At 41.5% G+C, this 15,339-nt stretch overlaps 1 protein-coding gene across 4 annotated transcripts in view; it reads right to left on the bottom strand.

The window, feature by feature from the left end:
• The window catches only part of LOC116841688 (protein couch potato), a 157,579-nt gene that overhangs the window by 96,504 nt on the left and 45,736 nt on the right, over window positions 1–15,339 (bottom strand). The window lies entirely within an intron of this gene.

Here is a 15,339-nt window from a genome sequence, read left to right as displayed (position 1 = left end):
TTCCACCGGTTAAAATATTTACTGATTATCGCGGTGAAACACTCTTCTTTTACTGATTCAATCGAAAACATCTTTACTGATTCACTTTAAAAGGGAGAAACGATATTGTTGGCCCACGTAAATCTGGTTGTGCCAACCAGATCAATAATAGAGTATCGAACAACTAATTAAATGTCGCTGTATCCACAAAGCAGTTGCTGAGTTACAGTGACGATAGTGGTTGCTCCAAGAGTGTACACTCGTGATAAATGTCATCTCAACCAATTTTTTATTGCTACAACCGGATCACGTGCAACTATATTGATATAGTTGATGCAGCAAAGTAACTAAGTCGTATAAATCATACACATATTTGCATCACATGAAGATAACTGGGGTGATGCAAATATGCCGCTCGCAACTAAATGTATCTGATTATGTGTCACATATCTTGTTTGTACTAAACTTTGTAACACCTGTATATCCTGCAGGATCAGTATATATTTGGAAACTGAAGTCTTACTTAGCGTCTCTAAATAGCAGGAAATGCCACTTGCAGATTCTAAAGAGGACTTCTTGGCAAAATTAGGTTAAGGACTGATGCTGAAAATTTTACCGACAGAATACTGACATCTTTCTGCAAAGTTTATACAGAATAACAAATGCTTTTACGCAATAAAAGTACGTGCAAAAATAGATAGGAGCATTGCTCAATGTGTGACGAAAATGAAAAAAAATTTTTTTAATGTAAAATTTCAAGCTGTCAGTTAGCGTAATATTTGCCTAATCCAAAAACAATGGGTGTTCCAAACAGAAAAATTTTAAAGAACGTTGCTGTACCTTCGCATCTTTGCATGAATTCAGAAGCTTAAAAATATTGGAAAAGTTTGCAGAAAGATTTTTATACATACGTGGTTAACTTTTTCGCTTAATCTTTAAGCTGCCGACATTTTTTCATTAAAAAAGTGGTTTCTTTTTCTTAAAAATTTTTCTATATAAGTAACATACACATGACGTAGAATTTTGAGTTTTTTGCAGAGCCACAAAAGTGACTTTCCCGGCAGTCTAAAAATTAATATAGTAAAACAAAGCAGCACGCTTAAATTCTAATATAAGAAATACGAAAAGAATAGTGTGATTGTGACAATAATCTTTGCGTTATCGACATTTTTCGAGTTCGCCATCGACTCCCCTTAAGCAGACTCCCCTTAAGCAGAATCAAAGAAGATTGATTCTGTTTAAAAATACCAAAGCAGTGAAATATTGAGACGTGGGATCAAAATTTCGGCTCGGGTACCTCGATAGACCCAGTTACCTGGCTCGAAGCGAAAGACAATTTGCGAGAGTAAACATGCGCGCAATAAAAGTAACAGCAAATTAACGCGATTTCAATGTTTGGCCCAATCACGATCGAAGCGCGGGATTAAGAGAAAGCTGGGCCACCGCGATCGCGATAATGACATTTCTAACGTATGCGACGGCGTGTAAATGTATGCGTCGCACACCACGTGTCCTCTCAACGAATATTGATTTTCGCCGATATTTCCCCACCGGTAATGATTAACGCGCCACCTCGCCGCGCTCGGGTGCAGGTTATTGACAGAGCGCGAAAACTGTTGATACAATCGCGGATAGATTCCGATAAATTGTATATAAATGTATTTAAGAGATCTCTCCCCCCATATATCAATATTTGCCGCTCTTGTGTTTATCTTCGCGCTTCTCGCTCCCGCATTCGGTAAGGCGCGCGGCAGTGCATCGCTCAAATTATACGTTTCGCAATCGAACACCGTGTTTTGATTCATTCGGCGTCCGGTTTCCCTCGACAACAATCGGGCGATTCTTTTTTCCTTTTTTTTTTTTAATCGCCAGCGATCGGAAATAAATTGTATGTGAATTCGCGCCGAGCGCGCGACGAAATTTCGCCTCGCGTCCCGGTCTCGAGAGAGCCCTTCGCTGTCGCCGCGGATTTGCACGACACGCGACCCAGAAGATAGCCGAGCGTTTTAAAAGTTAGGAGATACTGGGAAGATAAAAAAAAGAGAGAAAGAGAGAGAGAGATAATAATATCCAACGAATCTTCCCCTGAGAGGAACTCGATTCCATATTGATCGCGTGGACGACGCATAGGTGGAAAGCCGCACGTCAGGCGCTTTCGAACGCGGATCGATAGCACAAGTTCAGTCGACGAGTTCACGCGTACTTGTGCGACGCGGGTGGATTCGCGGGCGATTATTCCCCGGCACCGAGAGAGTATAGAGAGACGTTGGAGCGAGGATAATTTCTCGGTAACGCCGATCTTAAGGGGAAGGAAAATTATCGAGCGACATTGCGAGAATTTTTGCGAGGAGTGCTTCCGATAGTTCGGACTCCGCCGTGAAAATTCCGTTAAATAAAGACAAACAGAGATGACGAAAAATATTTCATTTCGCGCAACTGTGGGGGGAGAGAAGGACCGGATGAAAAAACACTAACGAGAAATAATATCTCCGTTACCGTGATCGAAAACATTCGTTCTGTATATTCGGTTGCGTTGAAACTCGCGATCGAGACAATCGAGAACAATTGGCTGTGAATAGAGATCTCTCCTGCAGGAACCATTCCGTTCCGAGTTTTTCGTCTAGTCTCCGGGTAACAGAAAATTCAACTACTTTAACGGAGTTGTTTTTTTCCGTGCAGTTGCGATCAAAGTTACGTGACAGAATTTTCGGTAAAAAGCGGATTCTCTTTCAAAAAGACTTCCTGCCGCGATCTTTAGAACCTGATTAGATAATTTTTCTATTTATCGCGCACAATTGTGCAACAATCTTTTTTAATTAATATCTAAAAATTCACGTGGTCATTTGATAGAGGATTCTTTTGTTCAGTTTGACGTAATGTCAATTCTCCTTGATTAATAACTCAAAATTTCGGTTGTTTGCGAAATGATAGAGGAATTTAGCTGCACACATACGGGTGTGTCAATGACGTCAGACCTGTACATCAATTACGGAAATAAAGCGCGCTCTATTATTACCATCTGCTTTGAAAATTCCATGAAAATATGTATCGCGAATTTAGACAACAATGCAATGACGGTTCGCGTGTGTGTTATGCGCGTTCTCGGGGAGAAACATTTTATTGAATTTACACTCGCGGGCTCGCGAGGAGACGAGAGACGTGCGTCCGTAGTAATAGCGCCGTTCATTATTAACGACGCAACCGACCGACTGAAAGAAAGTTCTCCCACCGTCAGGTCGGGAGAGAAAAGTTCGCGGTGAACGTTTCGCCGATGTAAGAAATTCTAAGGGCGGCGAGGCCACGCGGGCGGGCAAGGAAGGGGGCTTTACAGCTCAGTCCCTGGCCCCGAGCCACCACCGCGGGTATACATAGTGTAGTCGAGGGCAAAAGATAAAGAGAGCGAAATAGAGGGAGGGCAAGCTGAAGAGAGAGAAAGAGTAGGCTCGAGAAAAGAAGAGGTAAAGAGTGGAGAGCAGGGAGACGGTGAAAGCGAGAGGGGGAACGGTCGCGTGAGAAGGACAAACTTATAAAGAAGAGTGAGAGGAAGAGGGAAAGGGTAATTTGAGTGAGAGAAGGATAGATTCAAGCGGAAGTGTAAGGCAGAAAAGAGATCCGTGTGAACGAGCGAGAGGAGAGAAACGGAAACGCGCAGAAGGGGGAGAGAGAGAGAGAGAGAGAGAGAGAGAGAGAGAGAGAAAGAGAGATGGATATGTGGAAGGAATTGAGTGGAAAAAAGAGCGAGGACGAAAGGCTAGCTGATAGTTGGCAAACCGAGAGAAGAAGAGATGGGGTCAGTGAAAAGGAAAGAGGAGTAAACGGAGAGGCAGAAGGCAGAGGAAGAGAGACGGTGTGTGTCGCAACGAGCAAACAAAGAGAAGAACGAACGAGAAAGGGAGACGTATATATAGAGGGAAAGAGGATGCAACGAACGGAAGATAACAGCAGCGTGAAAGTGGATAAAGAGAGAAGAACACAGAAACAGAGCAGGAAAGCACGCGTGGAAGAGTGATTAGGAGGGGCAAAGGGTAACGCCGCGGAAGGGAGTGTGCGACGGAGCGAAAAAACGGAGGGAAGAGACGTCCTTCCGAGAGAGTGAGAGAGTGAGGCGGGAAAGGGTCGCGGAGAGATGAAAGAGTCGCAGGGGAAACTGCAAGAGAAGGACAGGATCCGAAGAAGAGTAGACGGAGACCGGGCTAATAGACGGAGAAAGAGACTGAAGAAGCAGGAAAGGGAGAGAAGTGCATAGGGTGTTCGATAATGCAGTCCCTCAAATTTTGCTCGTCGATCTCGTCGAGCAGATTTTCCCCGTCGATTTTCCTTCCACGCAAATTCGACTGGATCGTCCACCGTCGTTCACAAATTTCACAAATTTCATCCCTTCAGTGGTATACCCGAAAAAGTTCCGTGGTGAAATATTAAATTTCTTTTGATTTACCTAAACTTTATTGTATTTCCTTTTAATACATAGATGTATTTTGTATTCTATTTTCAAAATTCTTCAAAGCAAATAGTAATCAAGAGAAAATAAATCTAGATATGCTTGTTTAGAAAGTCCTCCCCCTGCCTGGGAGGAGGGGAAGGATCATTTTAAATCATTACTAAAGAAATCAACTATAAACAGGACTACAATCCGAAATCTCCACTTAAGCGCGCGAAGTCCAGACCGAGAATTGGTCAAAAATCGCGCGGATTCGCCAAGGTGCGCGAGATTCGTAACTGAAAAACTTGCGATACTTTGGTAAGTCTCTGAAAAAAATCGCCAACAAGTTGCTCAAAGGCACCCCGGGATTACCTCGTAACAAGTTCATACGAACACCCTGTATATGCACGGCGCGAGCGGCGCACAGGGCTCGACGAGGGGGAGTATCGCAGGAGGGTGGCCGAGGGAGTAGGAGAGCAGTGCGGGGGGACAGGCCGTGGAGAAGGTAGGGGGAGTGAGGTCGAGTTGGCGACGCCGTGTCTGTCTCGACGCTCGGAAACGAGGGAAGCCGGCGCAACGGGCCGATCACTTATTCATACGCCCCGAAATGATTCCAGCCTTGTAACGCGAGAGCGGTGTGTGCGGCGCGAGTCGCGCGGTTACGCGCGGCTTTGAATTAAAACGTCGCCCCGCCATCCTTGCGCCGCGCCGCGCGCGACGCCTTTCACCGACCGAGATTCGCGCGACCGATATTGCACGAGGCCTGGCGAAGTGCAGCCAGGTCAGGTAGAGATAGACGCAGATAGAGGAGGAGGTATGGACGGGTGGAGGTGTAGGCACGTCCCGGGCGCACTTCCGGACTCGTCGGCACCTCGATCCGCGGCGCTCCGTATCCTTTTCTCCTGGATCCTCCGTAGATCCGCGAGATAAACGGCTGGTGGGAACGTACCGTTAGATTTAAGGGGCTCACGGAGGTTTTCCAGCCAGATAGAGGAAGGAGAGCAGACCTCGACGCTTCCATACGCTCTTCTCTCCTCGCGAGATGAATGTACTTTTGTTCGTCGTAATTTTTCCTCGGGGGAATACACGAACTTTATCGAACGTAACTTTAGCGAAAGAATGACGAGAAAGATGGGAGGGTATGGGAGAGAGGGGGAAGGGGAGGAGGGAAGTTCGTATTGCACGCGAAAGATACATAACAGTGTGGCTTCGAGCCAAAAACAGCCTTGGGTTCTCTTTTCTAATTACGAGATCTTCAATTCGGATAGCGGATCTTCAATTTGAAGAAGCAACCTGTTGTTTTTAGTTCTTTCCCCTTGTGCTCTCCTTAATTAAACTAAAACAAACGCATCTTGGAACTGACGAGACAGGGAAATCTTACAGGGGAGTAATGTGAGAAGTTTAATTCAAGAAAAATATCGAATCTGATGATGCGTTCGGCCACAGACGAGCTTTACGAGCGCGCGGATTCAGCAGTTTGCAGTGTGCTGCATAAAATACTTTTGTGCCCCCAGTCTGACCCTAAACTTGGCAAACATAAGAAATTAAATTCTGAAATTACATTATAATGGAAAATACACAGGACGAATAATAGAGAGAATCCGCGGACGGAACCGAAAGTCCTGTCGAAAAATATGACTGATCGCACGAGTCTATCACGAAAAGATTCCAAGGGGAATTTCATATAAGCCTGCGAGAATTCTATAAGCAAATAATAATAAATATAAGCAAGTTAATATAATAGTTACAAATTCGCCGTATTAATTTTCGCTCCCGCGACGCTTACAATCGACAGTCATAATTGGCACGCAGAAAATTTTACAGTAAAAATTACTATAAAAGTTTGGAATCAAGGTATAAATCAACTTCCTGCAGTAATTGACTATTTTTTCATTTTTTCACATGTGCTATATATATCCTAAGAACTAAAATATGCTATTACAAAATTTGCTATGCTATAATTTACTGTTACGATTTATTATGAAATTTTTAGTGAAATTTATTTGCTGAGAAAAAAAAACCTTATACCGAGAGAAAAATATTGAATAAGAGAAAAGATGGAAAAATAGAGAAGAAAAAAATATATATAAATAAAAAATATTCAATATACGTATTAATAATATATATACTTATTTAAAATAACATAAATGTTTTAAATAAGAAAATATACATTTTCTTAAACTCCCTTAACTTTTCACGAATTGTTTAATCTATTGAAATAAATTAATTATTGAAATAAAAGAATTTAAATTCAAGTAAATATGTTATTAGAAAACATAATAGAATTATAAAACATAGAACATATAGAATAAATATTTTTCATTTTTTTTCTCTCTGTAACAATACAGACTTTACTGACGATCTATTCCTGCGCCACCAGAAACATAGTAAAATTGAAATGAATTTATATAACAAAAGAAAAACTGCAATATCCTCTGCACTCTGGGCACACAATACACGATCAAAATCGCAAATTGAATATAACAATAAATTGAGAAAGCTGAGCTGCGAAGCTAAAGGAGTACTGCAGAGTCCTCCGAAAAGTTCGTGAAATTATTTGGAAATCTGCAAAAACCCGGGGATATAGCCGCGGATGTACGAGTTAAAGGTCGTAACCACAACAACGGGCAAAGTCGCGTCCCGGCAAAAAATACGGCAGTATTTATCCATTTAGCGACGAGAGTTCGCGCTTAAGCCTCACGCCTGAGAAGGCACTCGCCGATGTTGTTATGGCACGCGCGAGACCTACCGCAACTTTTTTCATTAATTCGCGCTGCATCGTTCGTCGGGGAAATCCCTGGCCGGAGTGGAGGCGCGCTCGCGCGCGGGTTAATTGAGGGTTAGCCGTGAAGACAAGCACGAGGGCTGTTTACATTCTCGGAAGTTAATTCGCGAATCGCCCGGACTCATATCTTCCGCGAAGATTAATCGCCATCAGCTGTTTAGCGCCGTTTACACGCGGCGGCGAAGTTCCTCGAAAGCCCGATTTCGTATTCATATCTTCGCAACTGGAACGACGGATATTTATTGTTCCGTCGCTCTCTCGTTCTCCCTTTCGCTCGCTCTCTCTCTCTCTCTCTCTCTCTCTTTCTCTCTCTATTCAGCCGCAGGAGAACGAAGGAAAGAACGTCTCATGCGCGTGTAGAAGTGCGGAATAGCGTGAGCAACATGTGTGAACGTTCCTCAAAATTTATCGCCCTCGTACTGCGCGCCAGCACAGCGTCAAAGAGAAAAAGAGAGAGAGAGAGAGAGAGAGAAATATCATAAAATACTGTCGGATTAATATTTAATTGCGAACTTTCTAAATAATGTCTCGCACAAACGACGCGCGTATTAGCGTTTCCATGAAAATAACAACAGGGTTGCTATTCTGTACATATCTTCTGATTACTGTACGGCAAGCTAATAGTTTGTCAGCAAACTAACAGTTTGTTGCCGACGCCTATCATTAGTTTATTCTTTTCAGTTGCACCTAGTTCCTTCGCAACTTCTTGCTTGACTGATTTATATAGACTTGTAGGATCGTTTTACGAAAACGTTGTGGGTACGTTGTCGTCATGTATACGACGTCTCGTTAAATATAGCGACGTTGTTGTTCATAAACGACAGGTGCTGTCGGTCGTTTATCGTTGCTGTTGGAACGTTTATCGTTACTATTGGTAGACAAACGTTCAGCGTACTAAACTAATAATTAATCACAATTATGCAAGAATGATTCAACAAAATTATGATTATTTTTTAGTTTTTGTTACCAATGGTCTGTACGCGTCTTTCTACGTAAAACAAGAAAAATTCAAGCTTTATGGATGCCTGAAATTATTTAAAAAATAATTTTCATTTTCTACTAGTTGCGCCATTTTTTACTAATTGCGTTTTTTACATTTTTTAACAGTTTTTAACAGTTAAGCTTGTCGAATACTTAAAGAGAAGAAAATTGTTTGATTTCTTGAACGATTGCGAGAAGAACCTCAGTGTTAAATCATATATCAAGGTTAAATTATGTATCAAAGTTTTATCTTCATTTCTCTCGAAACGTATTTCATGTGGTTGAATTATGCTCGCACATAAATGCAGCCAATTCGTCGGCGGATACGTACAGAATAGTCCCGGCTTTTGTACGCGACGTGTATCATATTCTTTTTATATTCTTTACTTTTCTTTTTACTTTTCGCATATTCTTTTTACTTTTTATTACGATCAAATTACTGATCGAATTCTTTGATCAAATATGCGAAAAATGACTGTCGGCCTGTCCCGCGTTTCCTGTTTCTGTCGCACGATCACGCCATCGTCCGCTGAGACCGATTGTTTCAGAGCCGCGGCAACGCGACATGTCCGATAAGCAACGAATCCCGCGGATATATCCTCCGCTCGTCTTACAATTGTCCACCGGCTCTTCTCCCAGCTTTTTTCCCTCTCGCGGTAATGGCCGTACGGTTCATATATCCGGCGTAATATTTCACGGAACATTGTTCCGCGTATAACATCGCCCTGCGGGAGTTTCCCCGGGAATTTAGCGGGAGTTAGACTCGGAAAACTGGCGCGTCTGCGTCCGAGGTAGCGTTGCGAACAACTTATACTCATGCTCGTGTCTCACCTTTAATCCACAACCGGACGATTTTAATACGAAACCGCGCGCTATTTACGACGATGATGACTACGCCGTGTTATCATGTGAATGCGAAATTTCTTGTCTTTTTTCCCCTTTCCTTGCCGGGAAAGTCCTTCCCGGCGTCTGGTGCAAATCAGCAGCGATGTCGGTCGAAGCATCCGTCGTTTCGAATCGCTTAATTTAGATACGCTTAGACGCCCCCTTAAAGTCCCCAAACGAGATTTTAATGTCGACCCGGCGAGAGCGTGGAAGATTTACCGTCGACGGTCCACCCTCTCAAATCATAAAACAGCATCTTGTTGAAAAGGCAATCTGCTAACGAGATTAAAGAGAATTCAGTTGAGTCCACGCGGAGAGAATATCATAGTTTTCTTTTTTTTCTACGAATAAATTTTTTTCAATTTTACTAGTTTTACATATACTATATACAAAACGGCACACAATGGCGTGTTAATGCAAACATTTTCGCGAAAATAATCAGATAAAATTAACTTTCATTAACATCATAAAACATAAAAGTTAAAAATGTGTAAGATAAAAATGCGAGGGAATTAATTATATATTAAATATCTGGAAATATTAAAAACATATAGCCAACTTGGCGCGAGAGTACAATTGGAATTCTGTGTCTGTTCCGCTCCGCGGAATAAAAATTGTGGGATGAATTGTTTTTTGCACGTAGGTGCGGTTACGTATGCTTTGTTCAAATTAATCGCGTGAATTATGATTTTATGTTATGTCGTTAAAAAGTCCACAATTTCGATTCTTAGCGTCGTCAATTTTACGCACGCGAAAGAGCGAGAGAGAGAAAGAGCGAGCGAGCGAGAGAGAGAGAGAGAGAGAGGGGAGGGAGAGAGGAAGGTTTCCGTGGCTCTCTGTTAATATGCACGTTCGTTTCCGTACAGTTGTGCGAAACAAACGACAGTGTGTGAGTGACTCTGAATGGCGTAATTGTGCAAATATCTGATTAGACATTATATCAGCGAACGGTGTACTAACCCGCTGCGCGAATTACAGGATTGAAAGCGGCGTTATTGTTCAGCGTAACCTCGGCATCAGCCGTAATTACCGACGCAGTGGGTGATTAATCACCGACCAGTCTACTGAACTATCGGAGACGCTATTGCGGAGAAGCCGCGGCTGGGTCTTGTTCGATTCTCGCTTTCTCTCGCGCGAGTTTCCGATACTTGTTAATTCTTGTTAATTCTTGTGACGACAACGATCGCCTCGATTATACCATGATCGAAAAAGAATCGCGAGTCGACGCGTTGGATATTCTGAATCTGTTCGGATATTTTAATCGTCTTTCTCGCCTCTCTCCACAAATAAAAAGCTAGAGAAAGCAGGAGACATTGAAGCACGATTAAACTTTCAATATTTCCAAACGTCATAATATAGCAGAATTATTTTCCCGTCATATTCCCGTCACATTAATATTCGCTTATATTCTGTGTATTATATATCATACATACATATTATATATCTTAAAAGAGGAAAATAAAAATAATAATATTGATATAAATTTACATAAAAATCACATAAAAATTATACACGGAGGAAGTGTTGCAATGAAAATTACAATACAATTTTTGTAACCATGATTTATATACAATTATGACCGAAATTACATCTGTTTCAAATCTGTATAAAATCTGTAATACGCGTTTGAGTTTTTACCACAAAATTATTCTAATTACTTGAGTGTTTTATTTTTATATCGTGTATCAGATATATCGTTAAATTTACTATTTCTGTGATAATTTATACAATCATTTTACTAATCAGACCAGAAAATTTCAGACCAACTTTACAAAAACATCGTAAAATAAAATATAATTTTAACATAATTTTTAAATAATAGAAACATGCGCGCTTATGTGTCTCAAAAATATTAATCTACACAGAAAAAACATTGTTGGATTAACGAAATATCTGGTAAGATATATGAACGAATCAAAATTCTCCTTGAAATTACTGGAATTCTATGTTCAAGTTCAACCCTTTGAACTATAAAACCTTGAAAATACGAATTTTAATAAAATACACATTTTAATAATTTATATTAATAATTTTAATAAAATACACATTTTAATAAAATACCCATGTCACATTTCTAGAATGACAAACCAAAAGATTATTCCTTTCGAAATTAATTTTTTCTGTTTTCACCAAAATCGCGCGCAAACTGAAGCGAATACTACGAGTAACACAAGAAACCGGTAGAATCTGTGCATCATTATGCACAGACTGAGCGGTGATATCGTTGCGAGATCGCTATGCCTGAAGCTATGAGTTGGTTCTAATAGCTGATCTCACGGTGAAACCACTGTGCTCCAAAGAGTTAACAAGATTCTGATTAAGCAGCACGTGCAACTGTTCAACTCGAACAGTTTGCAACACTTCGCCAGATATTCAGTTCAACCGAATTCTTTCTCCCGTGTTTGTGAGGCGCTAATTTACAATTTCGTCTCTGTCCCTCGTTGACTTATTTTCCCGAAATCGCGGAACTATCATGACTACCGCCGTCAGCGCATGCTCTATAATACGGTAAAAAGTCAGCGTATGCATCGCTTTATTAAATTTTCTCTCGGAAAATATCCGGGAGAATAGACGGGAGAAAGAGAGTTACCCGCGCGGCGCCGCGTAGAAAATCCGCGGGCGCATCCTGGCATTTCCAAAGTAACGCCGCACGCACGTTGATGGAATAAATTTTAAACGTAACGGAAGCTCGCATACGTCCGGGTGTGTGTCTCGTGTTCATTTGCTTGTTTGCGTGTGTTTGCCTGTGCCGTTTCGCACGCGTTCCAGCAATTTAACGACAGGCAGTTTGCCGCGGCAACGGCTCACTTTATGGACAAATTTTGCCGCCAGCGTGCCGTGGAGAACCGCGTGTATGCTACGTCATCATCGTATCGATATCGACACCGAAATTCCCGCTGGTGCAGCTCGCACAACTCCCCGGCTGCACGGTTTTTCGCGGGTCGTCTATCGATCTCCCAAACAAACGGATGGGCGTGAAAACGCGTCTTCTTCGTGAGGAAAGGTCTTCGAGCGAAGCCCCGTCGAAAAGCCCCGATCGAACTGTCTATCTCTATCCTTCCTCCTCTTTCTCTTTCTTTCTATCTATCCGTCTCTCTCTTTCTGTCTTCCTCTATCGTTCGCAAACCGGGATTCTATTCCCGTATTTGTCCATCGTATCTCCTCTGCCTTCCCTATATTTCCACGCTCTCACATCCTCACACCCTCTCGTCGAGGCCATTACATTTGATTTCATCGAGACCTCCCCATTACTCGTTATCGATTCGCGACTGATTTCCCGTGTATATCTGCTCTCATCACTTCCGTTATATTCTCGCACTGCTGTGCATGTTCTGTCCCCTTTCTTCTTGCGCTTAGCATACACCGTGCGCTCGTGTCCTATGGATTATTTCACTCTCATTTCTCTCTTCTCTCATTATTTCCTCTCGATTAAGAATACACCGTGTATAAGACGCATCTTTATATCAAAGCACTCGTCGTCCTCCAGCAATTCTCCCGTTACCTATCTCGCCCACGAGCAAATACGAAATACGTTCCGCCACAATCGCATATCTTCTGAATGACTCCACCCTCATCATTAGTCGTGAAATTACAATATTCATAATAAGGTAATATTCATGTAATAAAAAAAATATTCATACATACATGCAACAAAATAATATTCATATTCATGATAATAATAATATTCATATATTCGTAATATTCAGGATTAATATCCATTGATATTACTCTGTATTTCTTCAAGCGCATGTTCCTCTTTCTGTTACTTCCGCCGATCGATTCTCCCCTAATGTAGAAAATTGCCTGGTCCGCCAATTTTCCAGTGATATCTCGTGAGTCTTATACATTTCCGACAGAATGCGCGCTTTATAGATTCGTGATGTATTATGGAGTCGGGCCAAAATTACGGCAGAAGTCACTGAGTGAGTGAGAGAGAAAGATAAAGAGGAAGAGGGAGGGAAAGCATCGTCATTCTGGAAGTCGATGAACGTAGCTTGTCGATCGAAGTCGGCATGCGCATTGGCATGTCCGACGTGGTAGTCGTCGTCATAGAAATGCTCACGGATCTTTTGTCCGACCCGTTTGCCCGCTCACGACCTGTCATCGATCAGCTGGTCACCTGGTCGTGCTTGCTGGAGGCATTATCGCGCGCGCGCGCACGCGCATATGTCAAATCCGACGTAATTGTTCGCGAGTTCTGTGACGCAGTGTCGTCACATTCGCCTTCCATCGAATCCGGCTGTCATCGTGAGAGAAGAAAGTAGAATGAAAAACAGCCGAGAATGTCGATACTTCGGACTTATGGGACAAATAGTAAGCAAACCGATCAATTAGGGCTGCACAGAAAAACGCGAGTCGGCTAATTACATTGAAGAATTATCGTGAACACAAGACTGTGTCATATTGAAATTATCGACTGTAATTGATCGACTCGCTTCTTCACATGCAGTCAAGGATTTGAACATGATAATTTCCTCCTGGTATTCCGTATTCGAATGTAACCGGTCGATTTGTTTGCTACTTGAGTTTTCGGCGTATACGGGAAAAAATGCTGTTGGATCAATAGAACTGGCCAACAGTGTGCCGTGGTTGGAATAAATCTTCTCGAACCGATAACAATTGACTCAGGAAACCAATAACTCAAGTTATTAAAACAATATATGATATTACGATGTATATTAGTTTCAATAATAATACTACTGAAAATCAAAAAGATTTATTACAACTGCGGCGCAATTGACTAATTAGCCACAGCTAGGCAAGAATGAGGTACAACCCAAAAAATTATGATTTTTAAATTCTTGTTCCGAATGAGGGACATGAGACAAAAAAAGATTCAAGCTTTATGGGCGCCTGAAATTAATTAAAAATTAGTTTCTATTTTCTTACTAGTTGTACTTTTTTACCTATTTTTTAAGAATTAAGCTTGTCAATGAATATCTTTAAAGAAAAGAAACTTGGCCATGCTTGACCTCTTGAACGATTACGAAGAACGTCAGTGCTATCTATACTTTTCAGATCATGTATGTTCATCTTCATTCTCCTCGAAACGGAATCCTATTGATTTTCTTTCGGTGCAGTTAGTTCTCTGTATGTTTGATGGCACTCAGAGTCGAGTACGCGAATAACGCGTCGGAGCGGGGCTGAATCGCGTTTCCAGGTGTTAATACACTCGCCGCAACAGTGTCGTCTCAATGCGTGAGATACGCCAAGTTCGCGGCACTTGGAGTACGCACATGAACGCGTATGCATACTGCATATGTATTGCGCTTTGTGTGTCTCGTAATCGCCCGCCCTCCGCCTGCCGTTGTGCTAACGCAACTTACATTACACACGTTTATTTATGCTCTTATTGACCTACGCGCGCGCCCGTCGCGACGTGACGTAAGAATGGCGGTCGTTGTAAAATTAGCTGCTAAATATGAAACGCGTGTGCCGGGACCATTGTCTGCATCATTATGGAAATGGTGTCCACGGTTAGCTGGCGTTAACGCGGCGAAGCCAAATTTATCTTGTTAGAGTTTATTCCGCGAATAAACTCTATCGCAGGTTATTCCCGAAGCAATATAGCAATTAAAACTTTAACGGCAAACAATAGTTAAAATATAATATTTAGCGAAACTCGTGGGTATACAATACAAGTCAAGATATACGAAATTCTACGCCGAGAAAAAATATATCTGAAAAATAAAAAGATACTTATTCAGTGGGTACTAATGACAGATGCTTACTTAAATTTAAAGTCTTTTGTTTAAATACAATAATTGCTTTCATAAGAAGCAATAGTTTTAGAAAAATATATATTGTCTTATTTGAAAGAAATCTTTTCTCTCAATGTAAAAATATATGTGTGTGTGTGTGTGATAGTACAAAGTAGATATGTCAAACAAATATTTCTCACTTTTTAGATTGTTTTTTCTCACAGTGTATAAAATCTACGATATCTGCGATGACATCCATAATGAAATTATCTCTAATAAATAGCAACGCAATTTTCCATCTGTTACTAACGTTAATTCTATCTGACAGCACATTCGTACGACTTTAGATATTCATCGAAATAATTTATCAAGACACCTGAGAAGAATCTGAAGTATGGCCAATGTTAATGTGCTCATTTGCGCGCGTCAAATGTTGTTTGTTTGCTCGCACGTATACACAAAGATACGATAATGAATTCCACTTGCTTTTCCTTCTCATTCTTTCTCAAGAGCTCAGTAATACGCTGGATTACCGAAGATCTCTCTCTCTCTCTCTCTCTCTCTCTCTCTCTCTCTCTCTCTCTCTC

This window comes from Odontomachus brunneus, unplaced genomic scaffold (assembly GCF_010583005.1).
Source record: "Odontomachus brunneus isolate Ranch 3 - 2012 unplaced genomic scaffold, Obru_v1 Obru_scaffold_017, whole genome shotgun sequence".
NCBI lineage: Eukaryota > Metazoa > Arthropoda > Insecta > Hymenoptera > Formicidae > Odontomachus > Odontomachus brunneus.
This window is presented reverse-complemented; position numbering and strand designations above follow the sequence as displayed.